This window comes from Condylura cristata, unplaced genomic scaffold (genome assembly GCF_000260355.1).
Source record: "Condylura cristata isolate star-nosed mole 26May11 unplaced genomic scaffold, ConCri1.0 scaffold00013, whole genome shotgun sequence".
NCBI lineage: Eukaryota > Metazoa > Chordata > Mammalia > Eulipotyphla > Talpidae > Condylura > Condylura cristata.
In genome coordinates, this window is record NW_004567114.1 from 14,313,981 (window position 1) to 14,324,738 (window position 10,758).

Sequence of the window (10,758 nt, forward strand, 5' to 3'; positions counted from 1 at the left end):
TTATTATTATTATTATTATTATCATGAGAACAATTATCACCATTTCCCAAGAGAGAAGCTGGTTGTTTTAAGCTGGACGTACGGCTTCAATGTTTTAGTTATACAAGGATTCAAACCAGGGTGTACAGAAGTAACTACTATTAGGTATACCTTCTCATTTTTAGACTGTTTAGCCAAGGAGCTGAACGAGTCTTGATTCCAATAAAAATCTACATTTATTTTATAAAATCCATTTTATGCTAGATATAAGAAACTCAATTTTAATCCCTGCAGGTTAGAAATCAGGATGGACAAATCACAGGGGGAACCAAATATAGATGTATTTGGAAAACAATCTATTTATTTCCACCATTCAGATTCCTCTTAGGTGGGCTCTTCTGTTGTATTTCAACTCTGTAGAGGAAACCAGAGCCAATCAGGAAACAGATTAACTGGATACACATTTAAACTAATCATTTCCCCAAATATATTGCATTTACTTTAATGAGTAAGGCTAAACTGCTTCAATAAAAAGCAGGGATAAAGAGAACTGAATGTACATGGTTCTATCATCAATTTTTAAACAAAGACAAACCTCAAAACCAATGAAACAGGATGTTTATTTTCTTTGCAAAGGGCCCTGTCCAAAGAGTGGGACTAACTTTGCTCCTAAAGTCTGTTAAGACCCAAACACCATAATTAGAATAAAGGTAAGTTTTACTTTTATTTATTTTTTTAAATTTATTTCTGAACTTGTTCTTTTTGATTCTATGTTATGCGTCCTTTTCCCTCCTGTCATAACATCTGGAATTAGATATCAATCAATACCCAAATTATAGTTAGAAAAAGAAAATTTAGAACATCAGTTTTCTTCCTAAAATAAATGATTAGTCAGATGAAAGTAAAGTTTCAACTAGCAAGGAATCATTCACCAAACCTCCCAATATCATTTGTTCTTCTCTTTCTCCTTGGAACAACATTCTTTTACCCATTCCCTATCCTACTTTTGCCAGGCCTAGTTTCCCTCGAGTCTCTTTTGTCTGAATTGATCTCTCAGGACACCCTTTATCAGTCCCAGTTGTCCAAGGTAAGCATTTATATTTCACTTCACAGAGTTTTCAGAATAGAATAACTTTAATTACAAATCTTTAGAGGATCAACTAAGTTATTCAGCATGGTTGCCTGGATTCTCTAATATTATCCAAACTTGCCTTTGGGGCTAGTGAACCAATGTGGGAAAAGCAGGTGCTTCCAAACAAATTAATCTTCATAAAAATCCCTCCTACTCTATTTGAGGGCTGGTGATTGAGGGTAGGCCATATTATTTTAAAAATGAAGAGCCTGATTCCCATGATGAAGGTAATTTGGAGATAATTATGGGTGCACTGGTATATCTCCACATATATGGGGAGGGGACTTTGGAAGCCATGAGAAAAAACACAGAAAGATGAAAGCTTGTCTATTGTATAGGGATTCAGAAGCTATAGGAAAGAGAAGTTAAGGAGACAATATGTATCAGTCCCCATAAAATATAACATGGCAACATTATGAGACTGAGAGAAATAAAGAAATGGCATTATGTTGATAGGAAGGAAGAATTTTTTTTTTTGCCCCTTTCTTCTCCCTCATTTCTATTCTTATAATCAAATTCTTCAAGCCATAAAGCAGCCTTCACTACTTAAGTTGATATTTTGGCTTCTCAGGGAAATACATAGTGCAGGAAAAACAAGAAGCCCCGACAGATGACCAAGAATATCCTTCCCTCAGTTTCCAGGACTCATTTTTTTTCCCCACAACTCAACCAAGTCATATCACATTTTACCTTTTTTTTAATATTCATGTCTTTGTGTCCAAAGAAAGAAGACAATTAGACTGTCTTAACTGAATACCAGTTTCATTAGTTTTATTGTACAGATGAGATGACCAGGACTTACACCAAGTTTTATCCCCAGACTCAAATAATTATTTAAATTGTGTAGTAGCAGAGCTCAGATTTCAGGAAAGGAACAACTTCTTCAGTAACATCCAACATGTTGGACAGAGACACTATTTATGGACTTAATACTCTAAATATTTCACCAATGGAAAAGGAGCTTTATGCTGACTTCAATGGATTCAGATATTTTCTTTGATGTGTTGGTGGGTGTGTACATGTGTGTATTTCCTATATTTTGGATATCACACAACCACAATAATCATAAAATACAGATACCATCAGTTCCAGATTTGCAGATGAGCTATCTGAAGGTGAAATATTTTTTTTTTTTTCAAAACAAAATCATGAATGAATATCAAATTAAGTCCAGACTCCCGGGGTTCCTCTCTATCTTATTCCTTGCATTTTTGATGGTAAGTTTACCATCAAAAAGATGAATTATATGTAAGTATAAGTTACTGACAACACATATATATCAATTACTATAATCATCTTCGTACATTTTATTTTATTTAGTAACTAATCGGAAGTAGCAAACATAACTGTGAGTGTGGAAGCACCTGAGTGACTATCAGATGGACACATCTGTATCCTGATAAAATTGTCATGGACTCTTTAGTGAAAATTCAAGAGGTTTCTGCAGTATTCCCTTGGGAATATAAGTAGTAACAAAGACATGTGCTGATAAATATTTGACAGCCAGATCTTTGGAAGAATGAAGGCCAGGAATTGTAGCTTGTGCCAATTTCCACAGTGTAAATACACTCAACTTAGCCAATTTCAAGCTACTAAAAAAATAATCACTTAAACAAGGCCAGGAATAATTGTGCACACTGCATTTATATGGTTTTACAAAGAAACTTACACATTACTGAAGTTTAAACCATAAGGCTACATTTTTTTAAAGATTTATTTATTTATTTGTACAGAACTGGGGTACAGGCCAGAGATGCAGAGGATGAGAGGATTCACCAGGGACAGAGTGGGGAGTAGAACAGGCAGATCGACGAAGTACACTGCTGAGGGGAGCAGCGGGCGGGTCAGGAGAGGTCTGCCATGCCATGTGGTCACCTGCGGGGCAGGCGGGGATGGAACTCATGCGGAAGTGACTTTAGCTTCTCAGTGCTGTGCTTTAACCCACTGCGCCATCAGGGAGGGCCCATAAGGCTCCATTTAATAGGAAGTAATGAAATTGTGAACTAGTACTACAACATGGCACTGTTTCCATGATGTTAAAGTAGTTTTAAGAAGTTTTCTTTGAGTTTCAAAAACAAACACATATTGTTCCAAAAGGAAAAAATAAAAAGCCAAATTTTATCCTGTAAATATCTTGACATTGGGCAGTATGGACTTTGTGTTGCATCCAGTGTAACTCAGTTTTTGAATCTTTCAACCTCAGTTGTTCCTGCTGCAGGCATATTTCTAAAATATTTTACCATTTCCTTCTCTATAAAATTCAAGAAATGGTACCACTGTGAAGGTGGACTTCTTACAAAAAGGTGAATCACATTCATCAAAAAATGACGGGCTATATTGAGCAGGCAAACTTATGTCTTTCTTTCACTGCCCCAATAAATCATTCATTTTGGAAAAAGATTTCAAGGACACGCTAATAATTTCACTTCCACAACTCCACTAATGCGAAATCTTCAATACAGAAGTTGTTAAGAGGAAACTGTAATAAATAGCATTTCTAAGCAAGGAATGGTTTCTAAATCATCCAGAAGTATCCTTGTTTAAGATAGGTATCAGTGAACTCTTGCAATTTATTCAGACATCACAGAGGAGTCTAATAATTCTGGATTGTTGGCCATTATTGGAGACAAATTTAATTGAGCTGGGAACTAGATTCAGTGAGGACATAAAATATGTGAGGACATAAAAATAATGTAAATGATTTAAAAAATCACAAAAATATTTATTTGATAACATTTATACAACAAATAACATCTTGTATATTGTGACCATGAGTTATACCAGGGGAAAGACAGTCTAAAGTTCAATGATAAAGATAATTGGAATTTATGAATTTATATAATCTGAGGAGACTTCATAAAAGCATCAGAATGTGAATCTGAGTTTGTAATTAGACTAAACTGAGAGATAAGAAACCGTCAATAAGAACTATAGAAATGTTTTTAATGATTGCATTAGGAGAATACATTGGAAATATTCCAATAATTAACGAAGTCTATCACTAACAAAAAGACAAAAACTCCTTAGAAAGGTATAGAAGTGCCCTACCTGGTGGCACAAAAAAACTAGGATGCTACACCGCAAGCTGGTCACAGCCACTTTAGGGAAAGCCCCATCCCTGGCCCCAGAGGTGACCCACATGGTGCAGCAGACCTTTCCTGTCTCACCTGCTGCTCCCCTCAGCAGTGTACTTTTTCAGCCTGCCTGTTCTGCTCCCCACTCTGTCTTTGGTGAATCTTCTCACTGCCCCTGTACCTCTGCGCACCTCTGGCCTGAAACCCTGTTCTGTATGCATACATAAATAAATATTTTTTAAAAAAGAAAGGATGTAGGATAGAAATCTCACACTTACTTACATGTGGCCAAACAGGTGATGCAAATTAGCAAAATGTCTCAAAATAAGGGGAAAAAAGACCAGTATTTGGAGCAGCATCCTTTACACTCCTTATTCAAACACTTGGTTATTTTTCAAAAATGTATCATCTGCATATTTCTTCCGAAAAACTGTCTTACATCAATAATCTTTGGTTTAATAATGTTGTCTGGAGTTATTCATTCTCATAAGGAATTTCTCACAAATATACTCCCTCCCTTTTCCAGAAAACCATGGTTTCCCTTTAATAGTTTTGTCTTCCAGTAGCTTTTTAGAGGTAGAAAGACCTAAAGTGCACCTGAAATTAATACTTGCTTATATTTTCGGTAGGTGAAAATCTCTGATTTTTGTTGGTATCCAATTGATGAAATGTAACATAGTGAAATAATTCTATGTTCTTTTGTCAACTTTGTCATGACTGAAGTTATCTCTATAGGTCTATGTGTGTTTATAAAACTCTAGTGTATATTCTTAGGTATTCTTGCACTAATAACATGTTATCTTAATATTGTAGCTCTCAAATGAGTTTTAATAGTGGACAATCTTAGTTTCTTTTATTTTTGTGTTCAAGGTAGACCTCTTTTTTGATTATTTGTATGTTTATATGAATTTTGTAATTAGTTTCTAAGTTTCAACCAGAGATTCCTATTAGGATTGTTCTGGGGCTCATTTGATAATTGACTTCAATCCATGTTAGATTCCATTTCATAAACATTTTTGTATTTCTTTAGATTATATTGACTCTCCATCAATAATGGCTTATCCTTTATATAGGTTTATATTTTCTTTTCTTATAAATTTGCCTAGCTACTTGATTTCTTTGAATGAATTTATCAGTTTGATATGTTAAAGATTTAAATAATAAAGCCATTTAAAAACCTTAGTTAGGAATTTAGGAGAATATATTTATGACTAATGACTAGAATGGTTTCTTATGTAATGACAGAAATTACTATTAGTTAAAATTATAAAACATAAGAATATTAAAAGAAATAATCTTTATGAAGGACTCCAGAAATTGAGTGAAAAATTGAGTTGCAAAGACTAAACTATATTGGTGATATACATACCTGAAAAAATACAAAGAAATCATATGTCAAATAAAAAGGTGAAAATATCTCAATTTACTAATAGGCTATAGTTAAAGCAGGCATTTAGCTAAAGTGAAAAGCAAATGACCTATACATGTCTGATAATGTATTCACATCAGTAATGATTAATAACAGCTATTATTTGTCTTAAATAATAATAAGTCAAATGCAGTCTATTACAATCAAATAGATATTATTATGCCCCATTTGTTTATCAAAAGATTAAATGTCTAAAAACCCATGGTGGTGAAGACAAGCCACCAAAGAAACATGTAAACTTGTTTGTGAAAAAAGAGAGTAATAACTGAGACATAACTATGTAAACAATTCAAATTATAGTATATGGTGTAATACAATTCTGCCATTATTCTCTTAGGTACATGCCTTAAGGAATTAATTTGTCTTTAAAACCGATGGTTGCTACATACTAGGTTGTACAATCATGATATGGGGCTTACCCATCACTATTGAAAATTAAAACAAATTGAACAAAAAAGGTTAACATTGACTGAACATGCCAAAGGTAAAGGCTTTAATTACATACACATTTCTTGGGAAAGGCACTAATTGTCGTTGTGGTGCCAGAGTGCACAGCCATGACTGTGGTTCCCCAGGACACTACTTAGGGCTGTGTTAGAAGTGAACAGTCTTGAGAAATGAGGTCATGTCTACCGTAGACAAAGTACAGGCTTGATGGAGGCAGATGATCAGCCAAACTCAGTGTTTTTCTCCTCTACCATAGTTCACTGCGTGCCCAGACATCCATCACACACCTGTGGGGCTTAGGGGCATGGGATTCGATGGCAATGAGCTCTGTTTGCTGCTTTGGCCCTGCATAATGAGATTCTTCATCTCTTACTCCAGAATCGTGTGTCTTCTGTGTCACCCATGAAATAATAACAGGCTGGTTCACTAAATTGCAATTAGGGTAATATACCACACTTTGCATGGGTCTTCACAATATTTTTCTGGTCGTGTGTAAAATTCATCTAATTTGTGAGTCACTATCCATAAAGTTTAAAAGTCATTTTATGACCAAAGACACAAGTAAATTATATATGATAGTTGTATTATTTTTAATAACCAGCAAAAAAAAAAGAAATTGAATGTTGGAAACAATATGTCTTAATCATTGAGAGAAAGGATATGTAAATTGTGTGATAGTCACTCAATGTATTACACAGCAGTGAAAATAAGCAACCGGTGGCCTTATGCCAGGACACATATGCATCATACAGGTAAATTTTGGGCAAACTCAAGCCCATGGCAGATCACTACATATGATGTGATTTTTTTTTAAAGGTGATTTTTAAAATAAAGGTGATTAAGCAATGTATTGGATAAAATTAGAACTTATAAAGTAAAAATATATATAAGCATTGTGTTCAGGATAGAGGTTAGCCCTCAAAAGAAGTCAGGGTCATGTGATTAAGCATTTGGGAAGAGTTTATACACAGGTGTTCATTAATAGTTCATAATGTATAAAGGTAAAATATATATTAATTTTATATGCAAACTATTATTTGATAATATAAAAATATGGACCTATATTATGACACAATGTAATGCTCAGTCAGAACAAGAGAATGGACAAACCAGACAAAAATTATTTGTTTCAATACTTAATATAATTGCCACCAATGGGGAGTAAACTAATTTAATTTCAAACTGCATTAGTTTTTACAGCTTGAAACACAGACTATAGAGTTTTAAAAGTATTCTTTAAGTAATCAGCTTTATATTAAATTCCATTTTATTTTGTGTAAATTGAAATTTGAGCACACCAGTCAATTCAGATTTAAAGCTGATGTTTTGTAATTTGGGGATTAATATGAAAGACTCCCAGCACCACTTTCTTGCATTGAAAAGAAGCTCAAGTAGTATTTTACTTAAGTCTTTACCCATAGCTTAAGAAATCCAAACACATAAATATAGAAAAATGTGTGAGAAGCTGAAAGTTAAATGGATCACTCTATATATGCACCATGCTGGGTGAAACATAAAATTAAATTAAAATCACAAACAAAGAAAAATTTCAGTTTTCAAATATCATTAGTTTTCCTCAAATCCAATGCTACCACTAGATAAAAACAATTACATTGAGCTATGAAGACTTGAGCTTTTCCAGCGATAAAACAAAATGTTTATATATATCATCATATAAACTGTGACCTATTGAAAAAATGGGGGAGGTAATCTTAAAAATTATTATTCAGACATTATACTTATTTTATGACATGTGTTTGTTAGTAGAGTTTATAGTGTATAGGATATCATTTATTTTTCCTTTTGTAAAATTGACAGATGAATAAAAGTAATAAAAGGAAACTGTTTTTGTGCACTTTGTTCATGCTATTATATATATTTATATATATATTTTTCCTTTTCCTAATTATATTTGTATGTGTGGTACAAATGGAGTCTTATTAGATCTTTGGCTTCTAGTCTCATGATTACTTCTTCACAATTTATTCCATATGCCATATGGTATTTGTAACTCTTATTCCATTAAAAGTCTTTATTTTTCTGGCTTCTCAATGACCCTATTACTTTCCAGGGAACCTGAGCCCATTTGGTTTGCAAGAATGTCATCTCAGCAGAAAACCCCTCAGATCAAAGATATTTGAGTGGTCTAGAAGCCGTATGTCTGTGGCTGGATTCCTGTATCTTTGGGGTCAGTAGCCATCAACGTATTGGCTATCCATATCTTCTCCTGGCCCTCCATATGACACATCCACCCACTTTTTCTTACTGTGGAGAGAAAAGCAATGCATAGTTACTTTGCAAGCAGTTATTAGACCCATGATTCCACGAGTTGAATTCCCCTTTGAACAACAACAAAAATACAACAAAAAATAAAAACAGTAGTAATCCTGATAATATATGGAGAAACTTGATTAAAAGGAAAAAGCAAGAGACCCATGTGACTGTGCTTTAGTGCTTAATTGATGCTGGGTTTGGCTCTAATATGCTGAGGGAAATTAAGGCTTCTCAGAGTATGGACATAATGTAGGAAAAATAAAATAGAAGTCAAAAGATTGAGAATCCAGGTGATAATATTGAAATAACTCAAAATAGAAACATCCACTATCTCTGTAGTTGTTTGATTCCACTTAATAAGAAGAACATCACTTAAGAGATTAAGTTTGTGATTTCAAGAAAGAGAGCAGCTCATGGCATTAGGCATTAACATAACAGAGACACAGTTTCCCACCTGTCACCCATTAATACATTATATAACAAAAAAAAAATGTTTCAGTTCATGTACAAGATTTGAGGATGTGAGAGTAAGTTGAATACAACATATGTACCTCCATCTGGACCTGAAGATCTAGCCTGTGGGGAAAAAGAAATCACTTGGGATCTCTATTTCAATTATTTGTCATTTTAATTCTTCTCTGGAAGGTAAGATTGAGGTAGATCACTCTCAACACTATCCTAGAACTGTGATACCACACTCTGCAGTCACAGCTCTCTGTCATCTGAGCATGCTCCTGATGGTAGCAGAACTTGCCACCCCAAAATGTACCTATTCAGGTCACCTCTGGTGGCTTAAGTGGTTGAAACACAACACTATGAAGCAATCCACAGCCACTGAAGCATGTGTTTGATCCCCAGGCAGGGAGGTGACCCACATGGCATGGTGCAGTAGACCTCCCCTGTCTCGCCCCCTGCTCCCCTCACCAGTGTACTTCAGTCAGTCTGCCTGTTCTGCTCCCAACTCTGTCTCTGGTGAATCCTCTCACCCCCCCCATCTCTGGTCTGTACCCCAGCTCTCATATGCATCAATAAATAATTATATATATATATTTAAGTGTCTTGATTATTTTGAGCAGTAGGCACTTGACAAAGTACCCATTGAAGAGACATTTCTGTGAACTTTTCTGTAAGTCTGTAAGAAACTTATTCACCTGAGGACAGGTCAATCTCCCCAATGGAACTCAATTGTCTTCTCCTGGGTGTGTTATTAATGAGGGAAGATTGACATGTATCATGCTAAAGGAGACTAGAAATAGGCACCACACCCAGACACACCTTATCATAAATTATCATCTTAACTATCTGTTGTTGTTTTTTTTAAGATTGATTTACTTATGCATACTGAAATGGGATACAGGTAGAGGTGCAAGGGCAGTGAGAGGACTCACCAGAGACAGAGTGGGGAGCAGAACAGACAGATCGATGAAGTGCACTGCCTGGAGCAGCAGGCGGGTCAGGAGAGGTCTGCCACGCCATGTAGGTCACCTCTGGAGCTGTGGTCGAACTCATACTAAAGTGGTTTTAGCTTCTTAGTGCTGTGCTTTAACCTGCTGTGCCACCAGGGAGGGCCCACTATTTTCTTTTTAAAGGACCCACTCATTTCACTAAAAAACATTATTATCCCCTGAAAGGACTGCCCACTCACCACAGAAATGTAATCTCTAATTGTAAGTCACTTAGAGGAATTAATCTTTTTCCCTGGGTATCTTGTATGTGTGAGATATATGTGAATAAATTTATGTTTGTTTTTCTCTTGTTATCTGTCTTTATCAAAATGGTCTCAGCCAAAAGCCTTACTACATCCCTATCACTAGTTTCCCAGAGCAGAACCCCTTTGTTACTGCTTCTCTATGTTGATTTTCCTCTCTAACCTTTTCATTGAAAGAAACATGATTCAGGACTAAACCAGGCTGAAGCCCCAATACAACGATTTATCATGTACAGTGTGACCCTGGGACATAGTGATTTCTCAGACTTACTATCCTCCTTAGTAAAGTATTTGTTTAATACTCTCATTGCAAAGATTGACTAGTCTTAATTTGATTCAAAACACTGATGACAGAGAAAGTAAGAAGGTACAATATAAAAAAAAAATCATAAGCATTGTTCCATAATCAAATTGATCTAAGTCCCTCAATTAAGATTTTTTTAATCAGACATAATACCTAGAACATGTTGTAGGGGAATGATAAAACACATAAACTCCTTCATGATAAGAGGTTTGAAATTCACAATCAGAAAATTGATTTAAATATTTTTTTAAGATTTTATTTATTTATGTACACATGAACAAGGGTAGAGGCCAGAGTTGTGAGGACATGAGAAGATTCACCAGAGACAGAGTGGGGAGTAAAACAAGCAGATTAACTAAAATACACTGCTGAGAGGAGCAGTAGGAGGGTCAGGGGACAGGAGAAGTCTGC